This window comes from Staurois parvus, unplaced genomic scaffold, assembly GCF_062004578.1.
Source record: "Staurois parvus isolate SC_StPar_1 unplaced genomic scaffold, SC_StPar_1.0 ptg000494l, whole genome shotgun sequence".
Lineage (NCBI taxonomy): Eukaryota > Metazoa > Chordata > Amphibia > Anura > Ranidae > Staurois > Staurois parvus.
The window spans coordinates 616,634-630,095 of NW_028318290.1; the positions used below are offsets into that span (position 1 = coordinate 616,634).

At 38.8% G+C, this 13,462-nt stretch overlaps 1 protein-coding gene across 1 annotated transcript in view; it reads right to left on the reverse strand.

The window, feature by feature from the left end:
- LOC149452141 (uncharacterized) overlaps positions 1 to 13,462 on the reverse strand; it is a 408,968-nt gene that overhangs the window by 58,631 nt on the left and 336,875 nt on the right. The gene's annotated exons all lie outside the window — the stretch shown is intronic.

Here is a 13,462-nt window from a genome sequence, read left to right on the forward strand (position 1 = left end):
CACTTTAAATCCACTGCAGCTGCAGTGCCTCCTCACCTCCTTCCTGCGACCCAAAAGGGCCCAACAGGTATTCAGGATCACTCTGGATCCTTTATATCTCCGGCTAATACCTCTCCAGAAAGCCAAGGATCATAAATGGTCTCCTGTTCAGCCTCCAAATGATTCCTCATCTGCCTTCTATAAGGATACTCTGTAGGGTATATTACTCACAATCCCAGTGAGTGATAAAAAGATCCTCCATAGTGTAGTATTATTAATCATGCAGTCTTTATTTAAACATAGGAAGTACACTCACATGAACCTGCAGTCCCTTCCTCCTGCTATATGTGGGTATGCTGCATGCATGTGGTACTTCCTGGGTGTACTAAGATGGCGTCCTCCACCGGAAGTGCGTCACTCGTACCGGAAGCTGCATATCGGTGTTACCTACGCGTTACGTCACGTGGTCTCGTGACTTCCTCGGGGTATCGCCAAGGAGACACAGCTGCTCCTTTTATATTGGCATTGGCGCATATCCCGCCTCCCAAGCTGATAACAGACACGTGGCCATTTTCTAGAAGCCTAAAAATGTAGATATGGCGCATACCTGGTCTCCCAGGCTAATAATTAGCTGCGACCATTGGATGGAAGCCAAAACAGTATTATATATATACATATTCATAATAAACTAACCTCCATACCCAGGAAAAAGACATTAGATCCAGCTAAAAACCCCAACACAGTCAGGATCCAAAATGATCACTAAAAAAACCTTTATTATTGAAACAACTCTAAATAAATTCTACTAATATTAACTATTTAAAAAAGGGGAATAAACCAGGTGGAAATAAATGTATTCTAACATATACATTACCCAGAAAGATGAAGTGTATATAAGAATAAAAATAAATAACTATATACGTAAAAATATAAGTATACCCATATCGATGTAAAAAACTCTCAGAACACCTTTTGAAGACAAAAATTGATAAATAAAAAATAAGTATATAAATAAAATAAAAATGACCACATGTGTATGCAATATACCCACACATGAACATAGATTGATACCTAAATAAATAACATAATTCCATAAATACAATTACAATAAAAAATAAATAAAATATATATGGAATATATAATAAAATGTATATAAAATATATAGACAGCCAACGATCTAAAAACTAAAATATTTATTAAAAATCACTGATAAAACAATTGAGATCAAACTCAACATTCAACCCTCTAGGGACCATAGTTTTCATATAATAAATCCAATGTGACTCGGCTTGGCTGAGGGATCTAATTTTATTACTGCCTCTCCAGTGTCTCTTACATTTTTCTATCCCCCAGAATTTGATATTACTGGGATCCTTGTTGTGATGTGTGGTACATTGCCTAGAGACATTGTGCTTAGGGAACCCTTCCTAATGTTTTGAACGTGCTCCCTGAGTCTCTTCCATAGCGCTCTTTTAGTTCTGCCAATATATTGTAATCCACATTCACATTCTAAGCAGTATACTACCCCTCTGTTGTGCATGAAATGAAGTCTGTAATGATGAACTCTTGTCCAGTAGTCTTAGCAATACAGTTCTTACGTCTGGTATTTGATCTTCTAGTGGCTATACAGGCGTAGCAATTTCTGCATGGGTAAAAACGGGACTTTATTCTGACTGGGAGGATCTAATACACTCTTAACCACCTTTGATTTCACCGTGGGTGCTTTTCTATACACAAATTTGGGAACAGCTGGTAAAACACATCTTAAAATGGGGTCTGCCCTTAAAATACCCCAATGTTTGCTAAAAATTCTATTTTTTTGTAATGGATATTAAAATCTAAGATTATTGATAGGTTGTCCTCTGTATTCTCTTCTTTCTTATTATCTTGTAAGAATATACTTCTATCCCTATTTCCCACTTCTACTATACTCTGGGTGATCATATCCTTAGGATACCCTTTATCCACAAATCTAGATCCCAACTTCTAAATAATCACTAACTAGGGTACAGTTCCTCCTGACTCTCACAAACTGACCCTTTGGGATATTAAACAACCAAGGGGGGAAATGACAACTCCCCATTGGTATATATCCATTACGATCCACACTTTTAAAATATGTTTTAGTTAAAAAATTTTCCATTTATAATTTTAATATTTAAATCTAAAAACTGTATTTCTTCCTTGCTATGTTCCCATGTAAATCTGATATTCTTATTATTTTCATTCAATTTGTTTAAAAACTTCAATAAGGTGTTTTCCTCTCCTTCCTAAATAATAATCACGTCATCTATATATCTTTTACACACTTTTAACTCCTTCGGATACTCTTGATATACCTCCGTTTCTTCCCTGTGTGCCATAAATATATTGGCTACACTTGGTGCAAAGCGGGCACCCATTGCTACGCCCCTATTTTGTTCATAGTTGGTGTGCTCATGCCAGAAGTAATTGTGACTCAAACCAAATTCAAGACATTCCAATAAAAACTTTCTTTGAGTCCAAGGCAGATGGCTGTACTTCCTGAGCCCCCATCCAACTGCCTCTATAGCATCCTCATGCCCTATGATTGTATACAAGGAAGATACGTCCGCACTTGCTAAATAAATATTTCTTCCTCCTTTGAATTCCTCCAGCACCTGAATCAGATGTTTAGTATTACGTAAATATGCTGTAGTACTTTTTACCACTGGTTGCAAAAATTCATCTATGTAATGTCCCAATCTAGCCCCCACTGACTGTATGCCGTTTACTATGGGTCTGCCCGGTGGTTTTGTGGCATTTTTATGTATCTTCGGGACCGTATATTTTCAATTTTTTCCATGAGAAAGGACTAGAATTGGTCATGTTCCTACTCAAAAGGAAACAAAAAAAGTTGAGGAAATTAGAAGCACAAATTGGTGAAATGAAGGAAAAGATTGTACCATTTAAGGAAACAACAGCACCAGCGGCCTAGTACATCCTGGTCTTTCACATACCAGCACTGCAGTATCACTTGGTGATGTGGCAAGTCCCACAGGTGCAGTACAAGCTGGTGCAGTGGCGAGCACAAGTATTGTCCCGCAGCCACCAAAAAGTTGCACACAGGCCTGTAGAACCCATGGTGTCCTTCCGGATGTGCTTGCAAATCCCGATTAGCAGCCCACAAATTCTGCAGCACTCGTACTTCCCCCATTCACTGCCCAACTCGGAATTCAGGTGGAAACAGCAAATGTAACTACTCCTATCACATACCTGGTGATGGAGGCCAATGGAGAGAGGGCTTCCCTTGCGGCTAAGTTCCAGACTCCCCTGAAAGTGGGACAGCAGCAGTCAGGCCCAAAGTGGCACAGGTCTCCTGTAGGAGTGCTGGTTGGTGGTCCACTCAGAAGCACAGCTGGTGCACAGAGATAGGTCTGCAGACAGGAGGCACCTGTGCGTGTTGTGTGCAAGCCCTTCTGGGATCTGGATGTTTACGGAGTAGTCGGTTCAAGCCAAGGTCAGGTACCAGGTGGAAATCAGAGCAGACGTAGTCAGATGGGAAAGCTGAGGTCATTCACAGAGAAGCGAGAGAGAGCGTATCCGTAAGCCAAGCCGAGGTCAGGTCAGGGGTAAATCAGAGTAGACAGGTCAAGGAGCAAGCCGAGATGGTAACAGGAGATCACAAGTCAGAAACACAGGAACCAGGAACAGGGCACGGGGAGCTAGAGATCATCCAGCAACCAGAGGAAGTGATGAGCCTCCTTATAAAGGCCGTCTGGCACCAGACTGAGGCTGATGTATCCTTCTGCGGCCATGTAGAGTATTGGCAGAAATGCCAGATCTTCCAGAACTCCTTCCGTGGATGGGACCCTGACAACTCTCTTTGATTTTTGGAGTTGTTTTTCATGGGATATCTGTATGCATTGATTGTGGATCAAAGCAATTTATATGCAGAACAATTTATCGCCGCCAACCCAAATTCAAACCTTGCCAGACCATTCGCATGGAAACTCAATACGGTTTCCAAATTAAAACATTTTTTGGACCTAACCCTCAACATGGGCATTACTAAAGAAAAATGATTTGCGGTTGTATTGGTCCAGAGACTTGATTCATCATATGCCGTGTTCTCTGCTGCCATGGCCAGGCATAGATATGAGAGTATAATGTGTTTTATGCATTTCAATGACAATACACTTTGTCATCCTCGGGGTGACCCTGAATGTGACCGGCTCCACAAAATTCAGCCCCTCGCAAATCACCTTAACCAAAAATTTGCAGATGTCTATACTCCCCAGCAAAACATCTGCGTTGATGAGTCCCTCATTAATTTTTCTGGCCGCCTTGCATTCAAACAATTTCTCCCCAGCAAGCGTGCCAGATATGGGGTCAAGATGTAGAAGACCTGTGAGAGGACAACAGGCTATACTTATAAGTTTTGGATGTACAAAGGAAAAGATAGTCACGTGGAGCCCCCTGGATGCCCAGACTACATGGGGAGCACTGGCAAGATAGTTTGGGACTTGGTGTCATCCTTTTTCCATATGGGGTACCACTTATACGTGAACAATTTTTATTCAAGCGTGCCACTATTTAGACATTTGTACAATCTTGGAATTGGGGCATGTGGCACCGTGTGACCTAATGTATGCCCACCATTAGAAGTGGGTGGATGCAGGGTGTTATATTCGAATGGTGGGCATACCACACACTTTTTCTGGCAGAGATTTCTTCTCTTTTTTTCATTCAGTCCACAGATTGCATACAAAGAAAAAATAGAACATAGCATATATACCCAAAAAGGACCTGTGACATATGGTACATCCCTAGACTTTGAATGGTTATACCAGGATGAAGCCTACAGCTGCAGGCATCGTCCTGGTATCAATTTTTTCAGCCGGCGATCGGTTTTCATGTAAAAGCAATCCTAGTGGCTAATTAGCTACAGGATTACTTTTACAACTATGCCCCCCCCCCCACTGCCTTCCACGGCCTTCTCGGGCAGTCCCGTGCCATCGGGGGAACCTGAGAATGCAGCCAGCTGACCATAGAGCTGATTGGGGACCAGAATGGTTCCAATCATCTCTATAGTCTAAGAATTCGGAAGCTACAAGCATTTCATCACTTCAGTTTCGCAGGATATAAACAGCGCCATTTGTAAATTGGGAAAGCAGCTGATCACTCCGATCTTGGTTTGATTAGATAATGTAAGGGCAGAGGAGAGATCCAGAGTCTGATAGAACCCAGAGTTCTCAAAAAAGAATATATGACAATGCCCATTGAAGTTATCGGGAATATTTGCAATTTCTGTGATAGCATTAAAAGTGATAAAAAAAATGAAAGGGACAGTGTAAAAATAATTAAAAAAATCAAAATAACTTACAAAAAAGTACCCTCACCCCCCCCGCATCTGCGTTTGTGAGCGATGACCCTGTGCCAGTATGTAAACAGCAGTTGCACCATGCATGTGAGGTATCACCACGAACATCAGATGAAGGGCAGTAATTCTAACACTAGACCTCCTCTGTAAATCTAAAATGGTAGCTTGTAAAGGCTTTTAAAGCATTGCCTATGGATATTAAAAATGTATGCAGTTTGTCACCATTGCAAGGGGCATGTGCAGTTTTAAAGAATGTCATGGTTGGTATCTATTTACTCAGCATACCATCATATTTTATATTTTACCAAACAATTGGCCAATATATTGTGTTTTTGTGCATTAAAAGTAAAAAAAGTGTATTTTTTAAAAACAATTGTGTTTGAAAAATTGCTGCGCGAGTACAATGTGACATAAAAAAATTTAGTAGTATGTGACATAAAAAATTGCAGCACCCACCATTTTATTCACTAGGGTGTTTGACAAACAATTTTTTTTTTTTTTTTACACAAAATTGTCATTTACATGATTTATTGCTCACACATGCCATGGGTATATGTGGAATTACTCCCCAAAACACATTTTGCTATTTCTCCCGAGTATGGGGGTACCACACGTGAGAGACGTTTTGGCAGTCTAGCCAAATACAGGACCCCAAAATCCAATAAGCACCTTCAGGCTTTTAAAGGGCTTTATTTCCTCATTACACTTCCAGACTTCCTATCACAGTTTCGGAGGCCATGAAATGCCAGGATAACACCTAACCCCCCCCAAATGACCCCTTTTTGGAAAGTAGACACCCCAAGGAATTTGATAGAAAGCACGGTAAGTATTTTGCAGATCTCATTTGTTGCCACAAGTTTTTGGAAAATGAAGAAAAAAAACAAAAACATATTTTTTCTATTTTTTTTATATTTCAAAACCTTGTGAGAAAAAAATGAGATCTGCAAAATACTCACCATGCCTCTTTTTAAATTCCTTGGGGTGTCTACTTTCCAGAAAGTGGTAATTTTGGGGGGTTTGGGGCTATCCTGGCATGTCAAGGCCTTCGAAACTGTGGTAGGTAATGAGGAAGTTACGCACCTTCAGGCTTTCAAAGTGGTCATTGGATTTCAGGCTCCTGCATGTGGCTAGGCTCCCAAAAAGTCTCTCACATGTGGTACCCCCATACTCGGTAGAAGTAGCAGAATGTATTTTGGGGTGAAATTCCACATATACTCATGACTTGTGCGAGAAATAAATCATTTAAATGACAACTTTGTGTAAAAAAAAAAAAAGTTTTTGTCATTTTCCAGAAACTTGTGGGAAAAAATAAATCTTCCATGGACTCAATATGCCTCTCAGCAGATAGCTTAGGGTGTCTAATTTCCGAAAAGGGGTCATTTGGGGGTGTTTGTACTCCTCTAGTATTTTAGCACCTCAGGAAATGTGATGGCAGTCAGAAAGTAAAAGCTGTGTAAATTCCATTATCTATCCCATAGTTTTTAGACGCTATAACTTTCACACAAAGCAATCAATATACACTTATTGGGATTTTTGTAACCAAAAACATGTAGCAGAATACATTTTGGCCTAAATTTATGATGAAATTTTAGTTTTTTTAGATATTTTTTATGACCAAAATGAAAAAATATTGTTTTTTTTTTTTTTAAATGTTTTTATTCAAAACTTTATCTGGTTATAGCGCCAAAAATAAAAAGTGCACAGGTGATCAAATACCACCAAAAGAAAGCTCTATTTGTGTTAAAAAAAGGACATCAATTTCTTTTATGTACCATATTGCATGACCGCGCAATTGTCCATTAAACTAGCGCAGCGCTGTATAGCAAAAAATGCATAAATAAATAAATTGCAGTATCTCTCCCATAGTTTGTAGACGCTATAACTTTCACACAAAGCAATCAATATACACTTATTGGGATTTTTGTTACCAAAAACATGTAGCAGAATACATTTTGGCCTAAATTTATAACTAACTTTGAGTTTACTATATATTTTTTATAGCTGAAAGTAAAAAATATTGTTTTTCTTCAAATATTTTGGTCTTTTTTTGTTTATAGCGTGAAAAATAAAAAGCGCACAGATGATCAAATACCACCAAAAGAAAGCTCTATTTGTGTGAAAAAAAAAGGATGTAAATTTTGTTTAGGTGCAGCATTGCATGACCGCGCAATTATCACTTGAATTAGTGCAGTGCCAAGTAGCAAAAAGAGGCGTGGTCATTAAGGGCGGTAAATCCTCAGGAGCTCAAGTGGTTAAATAGCCATACGGTGCCATTTTCTTGAAGATGTAATATATTCTGCCATCTTTATGGGGTTGATCTCTCTATACCTAGGGAGATGCCGCTGACATGTTGTGCGTTTAGATAATAATGATACAATTTAACCTCTTGCCGACCGCGCATAGCCGAATGACGGCTTCACCGCGGCCGGCCAGTTCTGAGTGGACGTCATATGACGTCCTCCCAGAACGCGCTCTCCTCCCAGGGGGCGCGCACCCGGCGATCTCCGTGATCGCTGTGTCCTACGGACACAGCTGATCACGTGATGTGGTGAAAGGCCGATCCCACTGGCCTTTTACCACGTGATCAGCGGTGTCCAATGACATGCTGATCACAGGGAAATGCAAGTGCCGGTTCTCGGCTGCACTTTCCTCACGCTGTCAGATCGTGAGGAAAGTACTGCCGAGAACCGGCAGTTGTCAGAGCGGGGATCGGCACCAATCATCAGGGCACTGATGATCAGTGCCCTGATGATCGGTGCCCAGCAGTGACACCCGCAAGTTCCGCCCAGCAGTGCGCCCACTAGCCCCGCCCACCTGTGCCCAGCAGTGCCCCCACCTGTGCCCAGCAGTGCACCCATCTGTGCTACTCTGCAGTGCCACCTACCTGTGCCCAGAAGTGCCACCTACCTGTGCCCAGCAGTGCCACCCACCTGTGCCCACCCACCTGTGCCCACCAGTGCCACCCACCTGTGCCCACCAGTGCCACCCACCAGTGACGCCCACCAGTGCAGCCCAACAGTGCTGCCAGTCAGTGCCACCAGTCAGTGCCCAGGGGTTGTGCCAGTCAGTGCCGCCAGTCAGTGCCAAGAAGTGATGCCAGTCAGTGCCGTCTATCAGTACCCATCATCAGTGTCACCTATCAGTGCCGCCTATCAGTGCTGCATATTAGTGCCGCCTATCCGTGACCCCTAATTAGTGCTGTCTATCAGTGCCGCCTATCCGTGCCACCTCATTAGTACTGCCTATCAGTGCCCTTTAGTGCTGCCTATCAGTGCCGCCTATCAGTGCCCATCAGTGCCGCCTCATCAACGCAAATCAGTGAAGGAGAAAAAATACCTGTTTGAAAAATTTTATAAAAGAAACAAACTTTTTTTTTTTTTTCAAATTTTTTGCACTTTTTTTAATTTATAGCGCAAAAAGTAAAGCGCCCAGTGGCAATTAAATACCACCAAAAGAAATCTCTATTTGTGAGAAAAAAATGATCAAAATTTCATATGGGTACAATGTTGCATGACCGCGCAATTGTCAATCAAAGTGCGGCAGCGCTGAAAGCTGAAAATTGGCCTGGTAAGGAAGGGGGTATAAGTGCCTGGTAGGCAAGTGGTTAAACAATGTTGCATAATGAAGAAAAAATAAAAAAGTGAGCGCTCTCTCAACAGCAGCCAATGCACTCAAGGTAATCACAGCAAAACCCTCAAAATACACAAGAATATAAGGAGTGCGGCGCTAATAAATATGTGTCTCAAGTGAACTAAAACACAAATATAATAAGCAAAAATAAATATATCAGATGAATATATCAAATAAATAATAATGTCCAAATAAAACGCAGGATCTTGCATGAAGTGAAAAGAACCAGGATCCAACAGTAAAATTGCGCACTCACCGGACGCGCTATATAAAAGCGCATGTGTAGTATGACCACTGGAAATCCATCATACGGGGACAATAGATAGCCATCCAGGAACAGATGATCTCAGTGTAATGGACAACTTCCAGATCCAGAAATCCCCTTAAGACTGGGTGAATGATAAGTAAGGGACTCCCTCCGGTGGTGAAGATGAGAAATGGAATTACCACTGGGCAGGGACAGTCCTCCCCGACGGGGAGGACTGTCCCTGCCCAGTGGTAATTCCATTTCTCATCTTCACCACCGGAGGGAGTCCCTTACTTATCATTCACCCAGTCTTAAGGGGATTTCTGGATCTGGAAGTTGTCCATTACACTGAGATCATCTGTTCCTGGATGGCTATCTATTGTCCCCGTATGATGGATTTCCAGTGGTCATACTACACATGCGCTTTTATATAGCGCGTCCGGTGAGTGCGCAATTTTACTGTTGGATCCTGGTTCTTTTCACTTCATGCAAGATCCTGCGTTTTATTTGGACATTATTATTTATTTGATATATTCATCTGATATATTTATTTTTGCTTATTATATTTGTGTTTTAGTTCACTTGAGACACATATTTATTAGCGCCGCACTCCTTATATTCTAATGTTGCATAATGGATACATTGTATGCCCCAGTGTCCTGCGGTTGATGTGTCAGTGAATGTGATGGACACTACTAGGGAGGTCTGGTATAATAGATAAAACAAATTTAAAAACATAAATATACATTGTATTACTGTTTCATTATGTTAACTATAAACTGCCCTAAACCACAGAGCCAATTTAATATCAGAGTAGGGCAGTCATATTACAAATAATAAAATATATATAAAATAAAGATGAAAATAAAATTAAAATAATATATTATAAAAAACTAATTGTACAAATATAAGGAAAAACCCAATATAAATTCTAGTTATATTCCTGTATCCTGTTAAATGAATATATGATTGATAATAGATATTCTTATTTGATATACTAATATTTAATCAGTTACTAACCCACCAATATATCCACTCCTATAAAATTTATTCTCCTCAGTACCTCATATATTTAATTTCATACCCATACTACTGGTTAACAATTAATCTATATTAATTAATCTGCATAGTACATGTATGGCATGCATCAAACGCACGTCGCACATATTTATTATTAACATAAATACACCTCATGGGTACTGGCTCTCTCATGAGTAACCAATAGGAATAATAATGTACTGTGCATTAAGACATTACTGGATCTATACCCTGGCTATATACATGTATTGACTGACTAAATATTATTTAATAATCACTTAGAAAGCACAAGAGGTCGAATTCTTTATTTAGGCCCTTGGGGGCCAGACAATTCATCTCATAAATCCAGTGAGATTCTTTTTTCCTAATTACTCTAACCAAATTGTCTCCTCTCCAGTGTTCATTGTGCCTTTCAATACCCCAAAATTCAAGGCCTTCAACACTTTGTGTTGTAATGGTACATTGTGATATTTATACCCTTTGAGGATATTTGAGACGTGTTCTTTTATTCGTTCTTTAAGTGGCCTTTTCGTTCTAACTATGTAAATTTTGTTACAAGGACATTTGAGGGCATATATTCCTCCCTTTGTATCACAAGAAATAAACAGTTTAATCTTCTATGTTTTACCATTGGTGGGATTTGTGAATTCTGATCTATGTCTAGGGTTGCTATTAACTCTTACACAGCTGAAACATCTGCCACATTTATAGAATCCTAGTCCTTTGAAAAAAGTGAACTCTTCTTCATATTAGGCGGATTAATAATATTCTTTACAACCTTGTCTCAAATGTTGGGTGCTTTTTGATAAATAAATCGAGGTTTATCTGGAACTAAATTCTTCAAATCTTTGTCCAACTTAAGTATATCCCAGTGTTTGCTGATTATATATTGTATGTCTCTAAATTGCTTGTTGTATGGCATTATCATAGCTAAATTGTTTATTTTGCTATTATTAGTAGTTTGCTTATTTTCAATCAGTTGATTTCTATCTAGTGCTTCAATTTTCTTTCTTTCTTGTTCTATTATTTCACTCTTATACCCTTTATCAATAAATCTTTTAACTACAATAGTACTTTGTTCCTGATAATCCACCATATTCGTACAGTTGCGTCTTAAGTGCATAAATTGACCTCTCAGTATACTTTGATCCATGGCTTGTAGTGGCAACTGTGGGTTGGAATGTATGCATTCCTGTTTTTTTTTAAAATGATTCTTAGTGTGTATTTGCGATCCTTTCTTAACTAACCATATGTCCAAAAAGTTAATCTCCTTGCTGCTAATATTCCAGCTGAGTGCTATATTTTGATCATTGATATTTAAATTCTAGTAAAAATCAGACAATGACTTATCTCCATTCCATATTAGTATTATGTCATCTAGAAATCTATAATATAATAATAATTCTTGTCTTTGATTACAAAATACACTTTCCTCCTCCCACTTAGCCATGTAGAGGTTAGCTATACTAGGGGTGAACAGAGCACCCATAGCTACCCCCTTTATTTGTAAATAGTACGTGTTTTGATACCAAAAGTAGTTGCAGTTGAGACAAAACATAAGGCATTTTATAAGAAATTTTTGTTGTTTTTTGTGTAAAGTAGAATATTTCTCAAGAGCCCATTTAGCTGCTTTAATTGCTCCTTCATGATCTATGTTCGTATAAAACGAGGACACATCTGCCGTGCTTAATAAGATATTTTCATTAATATATAAATTCTGTGTAAGTTGAATGATGTGTCTTGTGTCCTTCAAAGAAGCTTTGGTCTGTTCCACTAATGGCTGGAGATATTGGTCTATGTATTCCCCTAACCGTGCTGTGAGCGAATCAATGCCATTAATAATGGGTCTTATCGGAGGGTTGATAGGGTCTTTATGCATTTTGGGTACAGAGTATATAATTGGTAGTTTGCAGACAGACAGTACAAGGTATTTAGTCTCTTTATCATTCAATATATGTTTTTTATTGCCATACTCTATTAGTTTCTCTAATTCTTTTTTATATATTCTTGTTGGGTTAGTGTTCAGCACCTGGTAAGTACTTTTATCATTTAACATATTAATCATAGATTCTTCATAAAATGTTTTGAATAGAACTACAATCCCCCCCCCCTTGTCAGCTGGTCTGACTACAATATTATTTCTGTCATTAAGGCTTTTAAAAACTTTCTTTATATTGGGATATTCTTTAAATGTTTTTATTTTAAGACTATCCAGATCTTTAATAACCAATTTTTTGAATGTATTTATATATGAACTATCAAAATTTTTAGGACAAAAGGTGGATTTATTCCTTAAATTGCTGTGTAAGAATGTAGACGATTGGTTTGGGTTACTATTTCCAAACGGATTTTGAGCAGAATATTTTTTGATGTGTAATTTTCTAATCAATTTTTGTAAACTGACATGTTTCAAACTTGTTGAGTCCCTTTGTTGGGGCAAATTTTAAACCTTGGTCCAGTACATATATTTCTTCCTATATTCCACTTAAATTTTAAATCCCTTCTAATTTCTTCTCCTTTTTTTGTTTGTGTTTTCTTCCTCCCCTTTTTCCTCTCTTTCTGCATTCTCTCTGTTGTGATTTTCTATTCCTGGGATTCCCGGCCATGGTGGGTTAGGAATTGATTAAATATTAGTATATCACATAAGAATATCTATTATCAATCATATATTCATTTAACAGGATACAGGAATATAACTAGAATTTATATTGGGCGTTTCCTTGTATTTGTACAATTAGTTTTTTATAATATATTATATTATTTTTATCTTTATTTTATATATATTTATTATTTGTAATATGACTACCCTACTCTGATATTAAATTGGCTCTGTGGTTTAGGGCAGTTTATAGTTATAATGAAACAGTAATACAATGTATATTTATGTTTTTAAATTTGTTTTATCTATTATACCAGACCTCCCTAGTAGTGTCCATCACACTCACGGACACATCAACCGCAGGACACTGGGGCATACAATGTATCCATTATGCAACATTGTTTAAATTGTATCATTATTATCTAAATGCACAACATGTCAGTGTCATCTCCCTAGGTATAGAGAGATCAACCCCATAAAGATGGCAGAATATATTACGTCTTCAAGAAAATGGCACCGTATGGCTATTGAAGGAGTCCAGCTAAGGTGCTTGTTTCACTACATCCCTCAGATGAAGCTACGAGTCCGTGTAACGTAACGCGTAGGGGAGGAGCAGAGACATCACCAG